The sequence below is a fragment of the Pleurodeles waltl genome, chromosome 6 (genome assembly GCF_031143425.1).
Source record: "Pleurodeles waltl isolate 20211129_DDA chromosome 6, aPleWal1.hap1.20221129, whole genome shotgun sequence".
Lineage (NCBI taxonomy): Eukaryota > Metazoa > Chordata > Amphibia > Caudata > Salamandridae > Pleurodeles > Pleurodeles waltl.
Window position 1 is genome coordinate 972,875,925 of NC_090445.1, and position 19,763 is coordinate 972,895,687.

The 19,763-nt window shown below is 43.2% G+C and overlaps 1 protein-coding gene across 6 annotated transcripts in view; it reads right to left on the minus strand.

Annotated features, from left to right (window-relative positions):
• MYOF (myoferlin) overlaps positions 1–19,763 on the minus strand; it is a 686,313-nt gene that overhangs the window by 591,632 nt on the left and 74,918 nt on the right. The window lies entirely within an intron of this gene.

The window sequence follows — 19,763 nt, forward strand, 5'->3', positions numbered from 1 at the left end:
CTAGAGCAGTGGAGGTGGCACCCAAGTACTACTACGACATCATGGAAGTAGGTTCTGGGCCTCCACTCCAAAGCAATGAAATAAGCTTTAGTACAGATCTGTATAGGTTGCACATGCAGCAACATCCACCCCCCTGCACTGTCGATTGGGAAATATATTTTAAAGCTCTACAAAACCGAAGATGGTACTAGGCACAGTGGATTTTAAATCCCCAACAGGTCTTTTTCACTGATATTTACACGACTTCTGCTCAGATGTTACTGTTTTGTGGCCTGTCAGCAGCACTGTATATGACCAAGACTGCGCAGCAGGAAAGTTCCATTTAACTAGACCCTGGTTCTAGGTACCAGTTTAATCTGCTGCTCTTAATTTTAAATTACCCAACGGATAAGTAAGAGGAAAAATTCTACCTTAGAAGTCATGCACTGGAGACAAACTTCTACAGTGCGGCATCTCAAAGTTAGAGCCCATATCCTTCCAGGCTAGTCATGGCCAACATGTGCTGCAAATTTCCAGATATCTCAGTCACATTTATGTACAAATGAGATAAATACACCCAATCTGAGAAAACACATGGTCTTTTACTCAGAAATAACTCATACCAATATTGCTCACTTATGACTTCAGTCTATGTTCAACTTTACATTGTGATAATCATGACTCAGACCAATATGATCTGCTGGCCAATGACTTGTGAATAATCCAGGAACCGAAGATGCCTTTAAATAGATATCTCCTGCAACATGCGGATGTGTACCATGTTACTACATAATTCTGCTCTATGCAAGTGTGTAACTTGGTGTTTCCATGAGTCACTCAGTAAAATAGTGATCCTCGTGCTTAATTCTAAAAAACAATAAGTGCATCATTTTTTAAAGAGTCAATCCTAGATTTTACTTGCGGTGAATGTGCAAGATCGGGTAAACTTATGCCCACTGCTCGAACATGAACACTGGACGAGAATGTGAAAAATCCTCATTTAAGAATACAATGCATGTTTGAACAATTACACTTGTTTAATAATTGTACATCATATTAATGATCCAGACAACTTAGATTCACAAATATAGCCTTGTAATCTTAAATGAAATTAAAAAAAATATGTATTGCCGTTTAGTAAACATGTAAAGAGGATCACATTGCTCGCTTAGCTATCTGGAAAGCAGCCACAAAACCAGAAATATTTTAAATGATTGCCACCTCATGAATGTATGTGACCCCCTTGAGCAGGGTTACTCAGAAACTAACGAAATGCTTTTTAGTGTGTGCGTGCCCCCAAGATTATGCACACACCGAATTTAAAGTGGCTTTGCCAGTCACGCAATCACATATTTAGGGTTGAGAAGTGAGGTTTGGAGGGGTTTCGTAATAGTCACGTATTTACTGAACGTGTGAAGCCACTGATAAGGTAGTGGTTTGCAGCAAATAATATGTTTGTTTAGCAATACAAGCTTTACAGTCTCGAGCCTGCACTTTGGCGTCGGAAGCTTCCAGCCCTTTTATGATTTAACTGGACTGTGTAGGCTCCGGCTGAACCAGGCTGAAAAGTGTAATTTGGCAGCTAGTAGTAGCTAGCAGCTGACAAGCAGTTGAAACAAAGGACCCAGAAGGGAGAAGCCGCCTCAGACGCCACCCTGTGCTAGGCCTCTTACTATGGCCTGTCTGTCGTGTTGTTGGGTTCAGGGAAGCGCCGGCTCCATTATTTCCCGGTCTGCATAAATAACTAAGACACACCATTATAATGACTTCGTGTGTCCGGCTGCATGGGAGTGATCCTGTGCTGCTAGTTAACCACATGCACGGAGACCACGCCCGAGGGGCTGCATCGCACTTTATTAGGAAAACCCACATGACCCTTGGGCCACATCCACACAACAAAACTCAGATGGGTCGATATCACAACGCCCCTCTTAAACATTTATTATTAGTAGTGCCGCAGAGCCGTGACATAACGGGCATGAAAATACACTCTCGATCAGATCTGCACCTCTCACTGCAGATTAGGGGCCCATCCAACCAATCACCAGGGTCTCCTGGTCTCACCTACACCACCTCTGGCATAGATAGAAGTATTATCAGAGTCCCACACAGGCAGTGGGGTGGTGGGCGGGTGGCCATAGAGAAGGGCCACTCCGCCCTTCGAATCCTGTGTTGACTCCACATGGGCAGACAAGGGTGCACATACTGAATCCCACCACAACCCTGTAATGGGACAAGGCCCATGACTCCTTCCAGGCGTGGCCCAGCCCAACAACGTGGCCTGTGGTGATGCTCTCCCATGTAGGCTGCAGGTTGTCTCCTTACAACTTGCCAATGCTCCACAAAGAGCCCACCAGCCCACGAGGGGCTAAATCAGTGATCCACTGCCGCAATCATGGGGCAATGGGGCTTCAGGATTCATTTAATCAGACGAGTTGGCTAGAAACGCATCACTTGGGCACTATCTTCCAATGAGGTACCCTCGTCAGTGAATGAGACAACATATTTTAGTTATTCATGCAGTTGTCCCAGACAGTGGACAGGACTCCACCGGATGGCAACAAGGATTTTTATCACATGTGTAAAGAACAAAACAGGGAATTGTTGTCATACTAGACAGTGCTAACTACTTCTGTCATGCATCAAGGCATGTCAAACTGATACTCTGCCTGACACTCAACCAGCTCCGATATCGGTGGGCCCACCTCAAGGGGGAGAAGCTAAGGGTGAACAAGCATTGAAAAGCAAATAGGTCTTGCATTTTTTTTTTATCTTAACAGCTTTGCCAATGCTTTCTGCCAATGCCTTGAAGCATTGACTTTAAAAAATAATAATAATAATAATAATTAAAAGGCACGATGACGTGTACATGTGCATGCACGAATTGCTGGGGTAGCACGTGTACACATAACATGACGCTGCTGTCACCAATTCATTTTTTTTTTTTAACATTCCAAGATATTGAAAACAAAGCCAGGTTAGGGGGTGGGGGAAATAGCAGAAGAGTTGTGGGTGGGGGTAGAAGGCAACGATATGGAGCTTGTGAGGGGTTGGATATTTGTGGGGGAACCATAGTACAATGGAGACCCCACAATCAGATCCATTCTATTTGCGTTAGATGCTAAAAGAAAAAAGGTGCTGGCACAAAGCCCACTGTAAGTGTTGGTATGTTCCACAATAGGTGTTTCAACAAAGGTCAGCAGACATCAAGTTCTCTGGAGCCAGGACCTAAAAACTATTGCAGACTTACTTACTGGCCTCAGCCTGTGGCAGGCCTAGGTCATTAGTAGATTCTCAGGAACCTTTGCAATCCCTCTCAAACACCTTCTAATATCGAAAACTATTTCAGTGTTGTGTTGCATTGTCTATTTTATTTACACAACTCTTGCCAAAGTGATTTTCATAAATTACTCTTAAAAATGAGTAAACAATAAAGTAGAACATGAAGTCTCCAAGAGCTAAGCAGGGGAGAGTAAGTACATTTCTACACAGTACAAAGGAAATTAAAACTGTCAGAAAAATGTTATCTTCAGTGGGAGGCAATAGGACAATTACAACTGGTTGACTGTAGGCTATCCATGAGTCTGGAGGCAGAAGTGAAAACAGATTGGAGAGATTACAGCGAGGGGGACAGAAGATCAGTTAAATGGAAGGAGCAAAGATCAAGGGAAGAGAATGGTAATTTAGCACTAGAAAATGAAATATAGGGCCACGTGTTATATGTATTGAATACCCTGAATAACAAATTCACCAATGTATGTAATGTGGGGGGAGAAACAAAAGGAAGAGCCAAAGATAACACCTGAGTTCTGAAACGAGGGAGACGAGGAGATAGAAAGCAAGGTAAACAGATGACTAAGAAAAGCAATCACAAGATGATAGATTAAACAACTCCAGGCTTACTTGAGTCATTCAGTTCCAAGCAGCTGAAATACAGGAATAAGAATAACAGAAAAACAAGTCACTTGAGAGCTGAGAGCTTAACAGGCTGAGCAATCAGGTGGACTATATCGGCCAAAAGCTGGAACTATTGCTTGAAAGGCCGAAAGGTGCTTCATAAAGAGGCCTCTGTATTTCATTTCAGTAGTTCAGGCTATGAACTGTTGCACAGACATTTTCCATGATTCAAGCAAAAGGTGATTGAAATGAGCAGTGGCTCTTCCCTTGTACAGGGATAGCAGAAGCAAAGCCTTGCAAGGGATGTCCGTGCAGACAAGCTTAAGAGCCAGGTTCCAATTACACTTTCATCACAACGAGTTCCTGGAGGCTAGCATCCCCCGTTTGCTGGTGAGCTCGGCTTGTCTCTAACGTTGTCTGCATTGTGCATATGCTCAAAGAAGGACGCGGTTATTCATCGGCACTGGTGGGGAAATGCACTTAACCATCACCGATGTAGACGAATCCCCAAGGGAATAGGAACATAGGGAATGTAGTATAAAACTAGTTCTTAAAAACATCAAAACACGCATTGCATTATTTGCCTTTGTGACCAGAGGCATTGCGGACTTAATTCATACGAGATCATAGTAAGACAAAAATATTTTAAAGTGTTTATCTAGGTTATATTAAAAAAATATAACTATTTCAATTTAGAGGTACCTAGAATACGTCATATCAAGTTCAAGTCAGGGTATTTCTTTAGCAGTTCACGCCTTTTATATTTACCAACAACCATCTCCTGCTGCCTCGCTGTTCTTATGGTGTCCCAGAGTGGGGCACCAGCACAGGTTTCCCAGCAATCCTGGCGCTGCTTACATGCTGCCCAGATTACACCCTTGCGGTGCAGTGCCACCATGTCTCTTTCTTTCCAAAATCAGATTTGGGGCTCATATACTCTTCGTTGTTTCCAGCCAAACAGAAGGCTGTCTCTGGCTAGGGCTCTCATTTCTTCACAGAGACACAAGAACCATGGGACAGGATAAAACAACGAGACCAAAATTTGGGTTCCCGCAATGTCTTCCCCACTCACCCTAAAGACATGATTCCAAGCCATAATCGTCAAGCCCTGTGTTGATATTTTTTGAGAAGGGGCTCCATGGGGACTGCCTTTCCTGTTTAATCAGGGATGGAGCAGGACTTGGAGTTGTCTGCTGCTGCACAATTGAAAGAGCAACAGGCGAGAGGCGGCCTTTAGGGCTCAGATTTTTCAACCTCGTCCAAGACTTCCAGCGTTTCACTACCAAGGGCCTAATTTAGATCTCAGCGGATGGAATATTAAGTCACAAACATGACACATCGTCCACTGTATTACGATCTCCATAGGATACAATGGGATCGTAATACGGCATATGGGATATCTGTCACGTTTGTGACAGAGTATTCCCCTCCGCCAAGATCTAAATCAGGCCCTAAGTACTGCTTTGATAGTTCCTTTAGAGGTCACTCCTCAGACTGCAGATGCCATAATCTGATAGTTGTCTCACTGTCATTGGCTTATATTATTTGCACCTCCTCATGTGTACCGTAATTCAGTTATACTGCCATTGGGTTACAATATGTTTCCTATTAATGCCTTATATGTAGTTTAAATGTTGCAATTGGCGATGAGCACACTACTTCCCTATACCTCCTACCTGGTGCATGTTAGGTTGGAGTCGTCATTGTTTGGGCTAGCAACCACATACAAGTTCTACAGAGACTTATGCTAACACTGCGGGCCCAAGCAGGCCATTTTGTTGTACACCTTGGTCCTGGCTGGCTCATTCTCTTATATTCTCTTGCTCACTCTCATTCTCTCTCTCGCTCTCTCATTCTCTCTCTCTCATTCTCTCTCTCATTCTCTCTCAATATAGTTAGTAGTTTGTTATTGTGAGCACATTTAGATGTTACACTGCAGCTCTGGGGTTGGGAGTTTGGTAGTTCCTGTGGATGAGTCCGGCGTCGTACATATCAAATGATTTAATCTGGCTAGTGGGATTGCTGTGTAGGAACAGTGCTTCATTTGTGCATGCTCCCTTCACGCTGCACACCACAGAAGTCCTATCGTTGTGCCCTCCTTTTTCTACACACCATGGCTAAACTTCATCTCCTAGCATGTAACAAGGTATTGAAGGGGACCATACGTCTGGCCCAGTTTATCTGGGTTAAGACAGTCATTCAGCCTGAAGGAATATATGCTTTAGTGGAGGGGGTATTGGGCGGCTGGTCAGTCCAATTGAAAAGCATTTACTACCCTAAATACAGGCCAACCCCAATTCCTAGCGCCCTTCTCCACCCAACTACTCCATTGGGCTAATTTCCCCTAGATTCTAGATGTTGACTGTGTCCTAGACCCCATCCTATATATTATTCTTCCAGGAATATCTAAAGGATGACGACACTAGACATCTTAGATGACTGGGGAGGACCATATTGAGATTCACCCCTTTCCACCTTCCACTAAGCAGGAGATTCAGGACTCACTCCAAACACCTTCTATTCCCTCGTTGCATAGGTACCCTAAATGATGTAGGCACCTTGAGGGAAGACCTTGCGCTGCATGGTCGTGCGTGCGGCAGAGAGATAGAGTAATTCAATGATACTTTGCATGCACTGCTACCCTCCATGGACCTTAACACCATACTTGTCGTATTTGAGTTTTTGTTTATGCTATTAGGGTTTAATGTTGCCTTTTTTATTCACTTGCTCATTGCCATTGATGCCATTCAGGATATTATAACTGTTGCTGACCTAAATGACTTGATTGCATAACAATTACATCCTTCTGAGCCATTGCAGAAGGAAACTTTTCCTAATTGAGCAATATGTTAATTTATTAGCTGTATGGCTAACAATCTATTCATGCATATTATGTGTGTTATCAACGTTTTTAAAGTTTTATCCCGTGTTTCTTAGTGCTATTTTGAGTGTGTATTCATTTATGAAAGAGGGTTTTAGAGTTCTGCTGTGTTAAACTCCTCTAGATGAACTAATCGCTACCAGAAAAAACATCCGCACAGTATTGCTTAGTGAGTCGCGTATAGGTCGCAGTTCAACAGATTTCCAATTCATGTTGGTGCACTAAACTAAGTCCTTGAATAATGAGATGAGAAATTAGATCCCTCCGGCTCAGGGGAGGCCCCTAAGATCATGACACCCATAATGTGTGATAGGGCTTTTGTGTAATATTAAAGATTGTTACATGCTAGACAGGCCTGAGGTCATATTAATATTAAGAGAATCCTTGTAATTGGGCTGGCTTTACAACATTGTGAGACTTGTTTCGAAACAGCCTTCTGCTGCTTTTTGAGGAAGTGTTTGTGTGGTTTTCTAGCAAACCACAAGCCGAGCATGACCGACTCGTCTTTGGCCCATAATATAGCATTAGTGATCAGAGTATATAAGGCAGTGCTTAATTTGTAAATAAAAAGGTGCTGGTGCCCTAAGCCCTCCTTTTAAACACGTGGCTGCTGCAACTAAATGTGCGAACACGGAATAATGAGGCAGACGAATCCTGAAGCGATCTCTGGCCTCTTCAATCCATTTACAGCAACTCCCTGCCCCTTCAGCTCACTCTTGCAGCTTTCTGCTTTCTCCCATTGTGACTTTTTTCTCTTCCTCCGTTTTTCCCACATGTGTCTTTTGCAGTAAATGCTTGAGGCAGAAAAATAAACGACGGCCAGCAACAATAAGTGCTGGTGGTCCACACCGGAAACAACAAGCACAAATTAAGCACTGATATAAGGTACTGGTGCAGGATCTGAGTTAGACACAGACTGGGTCCTGGGGGGGGACGCTGTGCTGCTCAGTTCAGACTGCTGACCCGATACCGTGAGGTATGTGGGGAAAACTACACACAGCCTTGCAAGAATTACGTTTTTAACTAACTAAAACAGCCATACAAGTTAGAGGTCTATTAATACACTGATATTCTGGTGTGGGAAAATACGAAAAGGATAGGGATGTGTGATGAAACATGATCAGGCCTCATCTAACATTCGCTCTGAATTACCTATCTGCTTTCTTGGCTAAAACACAATCATACGTCTGTAAAAAAGCAACCAATGTGTGTGTATGCTGATTTTGGGGTACTAAGGTGAGGCTCCTTTAATCATCACCTGCAGATGAGAAATTATCCAACAGGTTTGTCTGACTCCTAACGCTTCCTCACAAATAGAGCCCTCACTGCAGAGGAAGTGAGACATCAGTCATTTCCACTTTTCTCCGAATAAGTTACATTTCCTTTTGGAGCTAAGGAAATCGATTGGGTGTAGCCCCAGCAGTATCGGGGTGAACATGACACCCCTATGTATGAGTAGGGGAATAGGATGCACATACCCAACAGGATCATACTATGTGGCCAATTATTTTGTGAGGTCATAGGTTTTACCTCAAGTCTGTTTAATATGACTCAGTAAATAAAATGCTACTAGATACTGACCCTCCACCAAGGCAGTTTCAAGGTAAGAATATGTTTTACACATAGCCAAAATCATACATAGGAAGATGACTAATTTTTCTGAATTCCTAGATTGTATCAGCCTCTGACTGGGGCAAATGAGAATCACCCCCAGCTTGCTTGCCCAATCAAGGAATTTAAGTGAACTACACAATGTGTGTTTGGTCGTCCTACAGGGTCAGATGAGACATTTCTAGCAACAACTGGAGCCACAGAAGGGTGCCTGCTCACGTCCTTGTTGTTTAATATCTTCATCAGTGACCTGCCTGACCTGTGGCTTAAAGCATGCCAAGGTGCCAGGCTAAGCCTATTTTGCTCTACCTGCTCACAGAACTGGAGACACTTGCAGAATCTACCGGTCACCATTGAAGAGAACTGCAAATTGAGCAACAGAAAAATCAACACTGCAAAGATTTGGTGATGAAGGAAGGCGACATTTGACATTGAGAGGTTCTTCCTAAAGGGTGAATCAAATGCCTTGGTGGGACACTTCACCATTCGCAGTTGGAACACTCACACACAAGACATGTGCAAGAAGGAAGAACGTACCACTGGTGGAAGAACACGGTTCAGGAGAAAGTAGGGCAGCATGAGTGAACATAATCCAACTATTCTGAAAGCTACATTTGGCGGTATTCTAGCATTAATTGCCATGTGGCAGCTGCAGGACAATGGAAAAATATTGGTATTATGCAGAGCAAATTTGGGAGAAAATTGCCAGAAACATGCCAAGCTGAATTCTGGTAGCAGATTGTGACCATCAGTCCGCTGAACTCGCAGTCCACAAGGCCTCAGCGCAATATTCATGATAGGCATCTATTGGAGAACATGTGATGACAAGTGCTCGGCTCACTTTGTAACCTTGCCAAGCATTAGGGATCAGAAGACAAACAAAAGCGGCATGGCCGAGCTACCGAGGGACATACGTCCCAACACAACATCCAGCCAATAAAAAAAAACACATCCACTAGGAGCATATATCTCAAGAAACATAACCACCCACCGAGGAAGGGGCATGCTGGTTGTAGGGTTGCTCCATGCCACACTACCTAGTCCACATCAAAAATGTGGATGAAAGACTCCTCGCCATGATGACAAAGCACACTGGAAATCCACGCCCAAGCCAAAAGAAGGGTTTTCTTGATTTACAATACTCCTGGGAAGGAAGGTACAGAGAAAGCCCTCTGTAGCAATATTAGGTGAATCAATAGAAAGAGCCTGGTGATTTTTACCTCTGTAATTACGTACAATTAATTGCTGAGACATCTCGGGGATCCTGGGCAGCTTCCCTCAACTGTGAACAGAATTAAACAACTTTCTGAGGGAATTGTGAAGGGATTTGGAAAGAAGGGTAAGACACGGAAAATACCAATAGGACAATACAGAAGGAGGATTTAGGAATACCATAAGGAGGTTAAATGTGGAAAGAACATTACACGAAAGAGGAAAATATTCATAAAAGGAAATTACAAAACGGCGATCATATGCTTTTCTTTTGCCCACGTTACTGAGATTTAAGATAGTACATCTTTACAAAAAATAAAGGTTTTCAGTATATGTGACAATAAGGAAATGCCCATCAATCTATTGCCAAGCCAATTCAGGGAGGTGACCAAAGGGAAAGCTGTACTAATTACCAAGGTAAGCCAACAGAGGGAAGAGCAGACAAAACTCTTTAAAAATGACCAGTACACTGGGCCAGAACGCAACCAACCATTTCGTTAAAAACTAAACATCACTCCTATAAGTTTGGGCTAAAGAGCCCAAAGATGGTTTGATTTCTTCCATTACATTCCCTACTCCTCCACCATATTAACATTTCTTCACACAATGTATTAAAGTGTTAATGTCTGTGTACTCGGATATAAATCTGGCAAATTAATTCGAAATGAAAACTCATCTGATTAAACTGTCCTCTTTCCAAATATTTTTTACGTCCCATTAAAGGGTTTGGGAAGAAAGCACACAAACAGTGAATATTTTAGGAATACATTTAGAATATTGGATTTGTTTCTGATGGCTCAGATTACCAAAGGGGCGTACCAGAAATAAATGAATTCTATTGACAAATGCTCAACATATAATAGCAACATATAAAGAACATACAACATTATGAAATACACTTTCCATGAACTAGTGTCAGATTAAATCAACATTGTTAATTCATAAATAGCTATAAAACTCAAGTTATTCCCAGCTGAAAGTGAAAAGCATGGCGATGAAGAAAAATGTGTAATTTACATTCCAAAAACCATATGTGGAGAAGATAAAGTTATCAAATTAAAAATGTTTTGACAGGTCGTCATTAGGCTTCATTTACACAAAGGATCAACCACATGCAATTGTAATTGGGTACTTTTTCTTTAAAAAAAAAACACTTTTAATTATTTCTACTGACACAATAATTGCTGTTCGTTTAAAAAAATGCATAGCCACCAACTACTCTTATGCTCAAGAACGTAAGCAACATTGGACCCTTAAGTGCATTCATAGGGCCATTCTCTTAATTCATCTGCAGAGAAACCATCAGCTTGTTCCTGGTAAGAGTATTCATTAGGTTTGTAAATCCTAGTATCCATGCAGTGATTACTTGATTGAGTATGCTGGTTGAGCATTGATTGACAATCTCTTTTTGATGTCATGCAGCAACAGGTAACATTGTCTTGATGTTTAACTCTCTATTCTGAGCATCGCATGATAAAATACAGTAATCGGAGCAATAGGTTACTCCGTCTGACATTAGGAAATTGTTGGGCTGAATAGTAGTAATTGATCTTACTTTATGAGAAGAATTTTAATGTTACAACGTTACATCTGTGCTGAGAGCTTACCAGATATTGCAAGAATTGAGGAGAAGACAACAGGATCCTCGTTTGGTCCGTAAGAATGGTGCTGATGCGTGATTAAGCGAGCTGGTCAACTGGACCGTTCCGGCCTTCAGTGCTCACACTGCAAAGCACCTTGAGTGCCCCCCGCACCTCTCCGGGCCCAGTCAGGGGCCTGCAGCCTGTGCAGCCCTGGAGCTTGGGGGCCCACCCGCACCATGGGGGATGTGGACCTCTGTTACACCACCGGAGTGAATGTGCATTTACAATGACCACTGATAGAATTGATAAAAACCAATAGGTTATCATCTGTGATTAACGCATAATATTACGCCAGTCTGCGATACAAACCTACTTGCATTGTTTTATCATTCTGCATGAATGATTTTATACTTATGGTTTTGCACAAGCAATCTTATTATGTTTCCGCTCTTCAATTTTTGCAATAGTAACTTTTCATTAATACAACTAGCTGGAAGACTTTAAGGGTGCCCTGCATTCACACCTTGAACGTATGTGTCAATCTATACATAATAGCACTGAAGAAGTGGCCAAAACTTGCTTCAGTAAAAACATTATTCCAGTCAGAACAGGATGCTTGTAATAATCATACTCTAATGTAGGGTTAAGATATTGGTGCTCTACATTGTCAAAACATGCAATTTTGATCGCTGGCTAAACGTTGCCACTCTCTCCGTTGAAAAGACCCTTCCTCGAGTCGATATAGTCCTGCTTGTTTTTGTTTTAGGTAACAGAATTGGCACGCTGGGACTATTAGTTCCAATGTTCCCATCTTATGACCTAAAAGTCCCACGATGAAAAGAGTTTGGGCTAAAAAAAGGAAGCACTGCAATGAATGTGATCAACATAACAAGGGGACTAGTGGCAGCTATGGATGCGTTGCATCACCTCCTCATCAGGGGTAGTAAGCACTATATAAATTCAATTGGAACTTATACATTTTTAGTATATTGAAATGTGTGTCTCTTGGGAACACGCTCAGTAATTTCTTTCTTGGGACACAAGTTCATCATCATTCAGCTCCCTTTTGAAAATGAGGTCTCTTACGGGTTCATTTTCAGAACAACTCTGAACGTCAGAAGATCCGATCATAAACATTCAACAAGTGCTCTTAAAATATTGATGAATGCTACGTTATGCTGGAAACAAGTAGGTTTCTGATCTGGGCTTGTATACAGCAATCAAAACTAGTGCTGGAAAAAAACTACAGGTCTGCTCTTGGCAGTCTGGTGAAAATGCCATTCTTTAAAAATAAATTCTTAGAAGCATGTGCCGCACAAACTAAAAAGAAGGAAAAAATAAAACCTACTACCATTTAAACAGTGTAGCCATATATGTATGCAATACAAAGTTTCAATTAAATATATATTGCATATAACCTCGGTGTGGAGCTTTTCCACAAAAGGTGTAGTTTCCTTTTCTTGCAGGGCCATCTCAGGCGGTTCTATCGCACCAGAACAGGTTTATGTGCAAGCCTTTCAGCAGTTTTCCGACTTATTTACGCTTTTTAGGTCGAGAGCACAAGCGATTCCAAGTTGTAAGTATTGAGGGCTTTACCCACGCCCATCACTTTCACTCATTGGTGAATATCCCTTGATGACATTAGTAAATGCTTTACGTTTGTCCCGCCTTTGGCCGGTTTTGTTACCGCCTTGCAGACTGCCCATGTTATATGGATCACTGCACCAGTGCATGAACTACTTTTCTTCTTTTGTGTCTCTCTTCGTGCTCATGGCAGCCATGACAGTTTGAATAGTCTCGCACTGCAGTCACCTAGCACCTCCCACCCATCCCCCAGTTTGTTCGTGTCTGCTTGTCCCCACCCCCCACGTCATTACTTCTTGTAATTTAAAAACTGTTTACTGCGTATCGATAATTCACAAAATTCTTCATAAATGTCAGTTTCTTCCAAAGTGTATTTTAACTGTTTTGACAATATCGTGCCTGGGAACAAAATGCTATCTTTTGTTAGTGACCACCTTTTTAGTGCGTTTGGGTATTAGTGATCATACTTGTTTTTATTTTGGTAAACTTGAATGGGGTTTCCTTCTACAAATAAGTGCCATTAGAAAAGCACCAAAGATACTTTGCATACTTGTACTAGCTTAGCGCGCATTAGCAGTGGACCAATGTAGTTTGGCTTTCTTTCTATGGGCTGATTTCTTTAGTTACCTGGAAAGCAGCACCATGAAGCAGTGCAGTTAGGCTCTTATCATGGAATGCACGCATGGCTCCACAAATGCATGCATAGTTTGAGAAAACGCTCTGCTTTTTTCCTCAAACACCATAAGTATACCAAGGATGCTGCTAAACTGCTATGTGCAAAAGAGAAATTCGGTGGAAACTACGTTAGAAATCACCACCAGGCCCGAAAATCCAGGTTTGTCAAGGCACACCTCAAAATCAATCCATGTTTTTAAGAAGCGCAAGCTTGCATTTTGATGGCAATACTTTACTGCAACTACTGAACAAAATCATAATAGTAGAGTTCGGACAGGGATAGAAAATAGGCCCGGGCACTGAAATCAGTCATTAGCGAACCAGGGGCCATATGTATGAACACTTTTTCCCATAGACACAGAATGGGTAAAAACCTTTGCTACATCTGGCCCCAAGTATCTAAAACCACTAGTGAATCAGGTGAGTAAAATAAATGTTTCTTGTTTCGGAGCAGGTTTGAACTTTTACAGGCAAGCTGTGGTGGTGTTTTACAAAGTATTGAATACTGTGTGCATTTGTGCTTGCTGCAAGCAATGCTTGTGGTAATAGGAAAATCGACAATAAAAACTGACCTGCCAGACATTCAAATAGGCCCGTGAACCCCTAAAACAAGGGTCCACACTGCCTGTTGGCCTAGCCCTTCTGGCACTGATAGATTGCCCTTTAGGCCAGTCCGACCCTGGGTAGAATAAATGTGAATGTGATTTATGTCAGCCCTGCCCCGGGCTCACTTTCACGCACAGCACGAACTTAGATACAGCCCTAGCAGCAAGGACTCTAAGAGCAGTGACTTTATGTTGTCCCATACTGTGCCGGCAAGAGTCCATAGGTACAGAAAAAGGTGTGCACTAGCACAAATTAACCTTCATGAAATGCGAACCAGAATAGTGCAAGGGGATAAGAGTTAAACCCTTTGCGTAAGTATACAGTGCACTATAAAACAAAGCACGGTGTACACAATAGCCAGAGGCACATATGCAGTAACTGGAAAGCTTTTATCTGCGGACCAAACCATGAAAGAGTGCCCGAGCCTATAGCGTGCCCAAAAAGATGTCTACTGTAGCATTAAAAATCACTAACACCAAAGAGCAAGTGAGTGTAAAACAAAACGTGACTCAACAGCCCCCTGTGACACGAGCTGGCACTAACACGTTGTACACCGTGCACAATTTCAGATGTGGATAATTTTGAATGTCAGTTCGGGTGTGTGCAGAAATAATATGTCCCTATCCTGTTCACAAAAGCACACATATGCCACCAACACACATTGAACTGTTCAAAGCAACATAAAACAATATGCTTTTCAGTCCTGTAGGCAATGTAGCCACTTCCAACATCAAAATGTCTGGCAAACATCCTGGTAGCTTGGACACAGCAGCCCAGTGTAGTGACACACAGGAGCGGCTCGCCTGGCTTTGTCGGGGCGGCGGGCACAGAGGGGCATGGGAGAAAATTAATTTAAAAATACAAATAAATCACTTACCTCCTCCGACGCACGCCGCTCCTCTGTCCCTCGTCGACTGCAAGCACAGGCTCCCAAGCCTGCCCTGCACCAATCCGGACGCTACTCTAAGCAGTGTCAGGATTGGCTGGGAGCTCCCAGGCAGACTAGGAGCCTGCGCAGGTTTTCTCCAGGCCAGCAACTGTGTTGCTGGGCTGGAGAGAGCCCTGTGCGCATGTGTGTTTGGCCGGCCAAACACACATGAGCTCAGCTTGTCACCCCCAATGCCCCGCCCCTTTCACAGAGTTTATGATCCTTTCCATGTAAAAGGGTTTGCAGCGGTTGCTGCAGGCGGGGGGGGGGGGGGGGGGGGGGGGGTCAACACTCCTCCACCCATACGGAGGATCCATGCCTGGTGACACAGCAATTAAAGGAGCACTCATCATCCAGCACGTCTCCCTGATTCACATATAACAAGTAGCACGCAGCCAGACAACAAGGCTGTATATAAGACAAGAAATAACCAGAGAAGTAATATTACTCCTCTTCTGGATGACGCCACCGGAGCCAGCCATTCAGTGTGTAATGCCTCAACCCCATTGGTTGCAGTGTCCACCACCACATGCGATGCAGCAGCATCAATCACGTGAAAAAATGCCAAAAGAATAGGATAGATCGTCAGTTAAGCTCTTTTGACAAATTAAATTCAGAAGTAGCCAAAAATCTGAGCCATCAAATCAGAGTCTTCAATAGATTGTCTTTAATATCAGATTTCTAGATTTAGATTAATTTTTAAACTTACAGGTGTCCCGAATTTTGTACTTGTATACATCGGTGTGCGCTTCCTTACTCTGTGTGAAGACAGGGACACCCCTCCCTTTTGCTCTCAGAATTAAAAAACATAAATAGGACCAGTTCAATCTGACACCTCATTCATTTACCGAGTTATTATTTTTTTTTATTATTCTTAGTTTGAGCAGATGTTTGCCGGTGCTGAGCAATGAGGCTCTTTACAGAGGACCTGGACCAACGGGTCGCGTGCTATAAAGTGGCATAATGTACAACCCCAGGAAACAAGAGTAGTTACTATTCTGTAGAGCTGTGAAGCATCGCTTTGGTAGCTGGGAAATCTGTGCAGTCCACAAACTGAGCATATTTTATTGCATGGTACATCAAAGTGCAACACAGTCATCTCTGGGTACCCACAGTAGGCGGGGATGGAACCCAAAATGATAATATAAAAAATAATGGCAATATTTTCATTGTTTTCTGCAGATGGAGGAAGCAGGCAAATGAGTGATTTAGTTATATGCAGGGCCACTAGAATTATGTGGCAGAGAGGACAAAATTATGCAGCAGGGTTGACCAATTTATGTGGCAAGAAAAGTCCAGTTATGCATTTACAACGTCAATAGCTCTAACTCAAGCAAATGCAAAACGTAATGCATTTCAAGTGCTTGTTGAAACTGCATTAAGCAGTAGCAGACACTCTGCCCTAAATACTGCCATGCGCTCCATTTCTCTCTGCTCTCTCCTCCTCTCACTGCTTTCTCTTCTTTTCTTCCCAGCATCCTTTTGCAACTCTTTGCTTTCTCTCCTTCTAGGGAACTCCCTTTCCTAACCCTCCTCTCTTGTTTCGCCCTGCATTTTTCTCCTTTATTTGTCCCCCTTTCTCTCCTCCGACTCTCTTTCTCCACTCGTTCTCCCTTTCCTCTGCACATGCTCTCTCTCTCTCCAGCCTCTTTCTGTTTCCCGCCTGCTCGCGGTCTCGAACCCCATGGAGTCCCTCCACCGGTACAGCCTGAGGGAGAAGCCCTCGTCCTGTGCCCTGGTCGGGGCCCTTTGTCAACCCGTGTTCGCTCTTCTTCCAGGGCCAGCTGAGGCGGCTCACCTCTTCTACACCCGGTTCCAGCGCGAACTTCGGAGGTTTATTCAGTTATAGAATTATGTGTAAAAGTGATAAGCCTACATGGGATTTGCTCCGTGTCACTGCTTTTGGAAGGTTTCTTTCCTCAGGCTGGGAGTTGTAATTGTGTACCAGGTTTGTATGTGGTGGTTGTTTTCCCTACTCCCTCCACGGCACTCTGTACTGAGGCTGCCATGGCCTACCTTTCTCTTCACAGCCGACCTTTCACTTAAAGTTTCTCCTTTTCTGCCTTTGTCCCTTTACTTCCTTCTTTTGTTTTTTTGTGTCTCTCCCATTCCGCTGCAGCTTCCTTTCCCTGACTTTTTTGCTCTCTCTCCTTTTCTTATTTACCTCCCTTTGGTCTCTGCCCCCCCGCCATTTTTCTCCCCGTTCATCCTTTTTTCTGTACCTTTTCTCCATCCCTTCGTCTTCCCTCCATCTCCATTTCCTGTCTTCCACCACTCTGTTTCCTGCCTGTTCAAAATACTGCTTCTTCTGAAATAAAATAGGTTGTGGTCATTTGAGATGCCTTTTGTGCAGCATCCTCCGTTCTCCCTCATCCTCTCTCCAGCCATCTGGGGGTTCCCAGGTAAGCGCGGTTCCTTGGAGCAGCCTGTGTAGGAAGACCGAGCTTAGGTCCTAGGGTAACCTGTCCGGTCTGACAGGTAGGCAGGGGCGTAACAAACCTTGAGCCAGTGGCTTAGGTGGGCTAACTCCTCCAAACATCATGCATGCTTTGGTGGGCAGACACAAACTGTGAATGGCAGACCAAAGGATGAAGAGGGCTGACCCAAAGGCCCTGTATGTGTATTTTTTTTTCATTTAGAAGTTTTTGGAATAGATGCAGATGTCAAGACAGCTAAAGTGAACTCTAAGCCAGCCTTCAAGAGAATGTGCGTGCATGCTTGCTCAGAGGATTAATGCACCTGTGAAAATGTGTACCCAGGTAAAGTAGTGTGCTCGAGGCAAGATGACACATTAGGGCAGTCTAGCCCTACTCTTCAGCTTCTATATCTATTGTACTCCTCAAAAACCTCTGTCATCTAACTGATTATAGCTCCCTCGTGTGAGGTCTGAAAAATAAGCAAATTAGCTCCAATGAACATGCACATGCTTTCGCAACAGGAGTTTGGGTATTGTTACTGGTAGTTAGAGTTCATGTCAGATTGTTTAATACATCTGCATAAAATACATTTATTCACAATTAATTTAATTACAAATAATTTACAGAGCCAGAAAACTGGCATGATCCGAGTATGGAAGGAACACCGGACATACAACTCTGAAAATACAATAAACCTGGCCCTGTATTTTGACATAGGTCACCTTTAGGTGCGAACAGCAAACACCAGTGTAGGAGACAACATTGGTTGGGAGTAACCTTTTGACCTGGTTAGTTCAAGGATGTATGTACTGTGACATGTAGGGATTCTGCCCGGGAGAGCCAAGGAAACTGAAAGGCTGACATCTTCAGCAAGTAACCATTGAGAGGCCTGCACACCAGTGCTTAATTTGAGTCAGTGGTTTGCGGTGCGGGCACCCTCACTCATTTTTGAGGGCTGACACTTATTTTTCTGTCTCAAGCATTTACGGCGAGCAAAAGACACATATGGGAAAGACGCAGGAAGAGAAAAAAAAAGAAAAAGTCACCAAGGGAGAAAGTTGCACGGGTGAGCGGCTGCAAATGGATTAAAGAGACCCACAATGACCTCAGGATTAAGCTGCCTCAGTATTCAGTGTTCGCACATTTAATTGCAGCAGTCGCGTGTTTCAGAGGAGAACGTTGAACACCAGCACGTTTTTATTTACAAATTAACCACTGCTGCAAACTCAATTAAAACTGCCTTTTTGTTTGCCTTAATTTACTTAAGAGAAACTACTATACGGCATTAAATAAAAAACAGTTGTAATCTTTTCTAGGACAAAAGGTCCTAGGAAAATAATGGCAATAGGCTGTGGCAGCAGTGGAGGAAGGGATCAGTGACTTCATAACTTCTTGGAAAGTTAACAAGACAGTGACAGTTCTGCTCCATTATGGTTGCATCAGTTCTTGAGGGTTGGTGATCTCTTTGTATAGCATGGATGTCCTACTTTGTATAGAACTGATGTCCTACTTCATATACTGCTGATATCCTATGTCCTACTTCTTGTACCACTTATGTCCTGCTTTGTGAACCAGTAATGCTTTGTTGTATGCTCCAATGGTACTAAATGCAAAAACAACAAGGTGATGGAAGGAATACTTGAATTAATCTAAACTACTGGCAATTGCTTGGGCCACATCCCAATCCATCATTTTTCACCCACCATGCCACCTTAGTTTGGAGATGTGTATCAGACATGACCCTGTTCCTCATTGGAACAGTCCAGCCAGAACTGCCAGGCCAGGTCCTCCCTGAACCAGAACACAAGCAAACTAGGATCAATTTCACCCTTATTATGAGCTCTTCAGCCGGGTAAAGCTTGGTTCTAGTGGCACAGTGAGCCTGGAACCAATTTCTGGGCATACCCGGAGCACTGGACGGGTATGCCCAGATGAGGACCCTGTGCACACTGTCATTAGAACAAGGCTGTAACTGGCTGATGAGCCCATAACTAGGGCTAAAGCGGTCCTGGGTTGCTTTTGTTCCAGTTCATGGAGGACTCGGCAGATTGGACTGGACTGTTCCTATTGGAGCAGGGTTGTTAAACCTGGCATCCTTAGTATGGTTTCCCCTAACATTTTTGCCTTCTGGTCTCCTAATTTGTTGACTTCACTTTTGCTGGCTTTAGGACTCTTGGCACTTTATCACTGCTAATCGGTGATGAAGTGCGTGTGCTCTCTGCTGAAAACATGGTAACATTGGCTTATCCAGAATTGGCATATTTAATTTACTTATAGGTCGCTAGTAAAGTGCACTACATGTGCCCAGGGCCTCTAAATGAAATGCTACTAGTGGACCTGCAGCACCAATTGTGCCACACTCACTTCAGTAGCCCTTCAAACATGTCTCA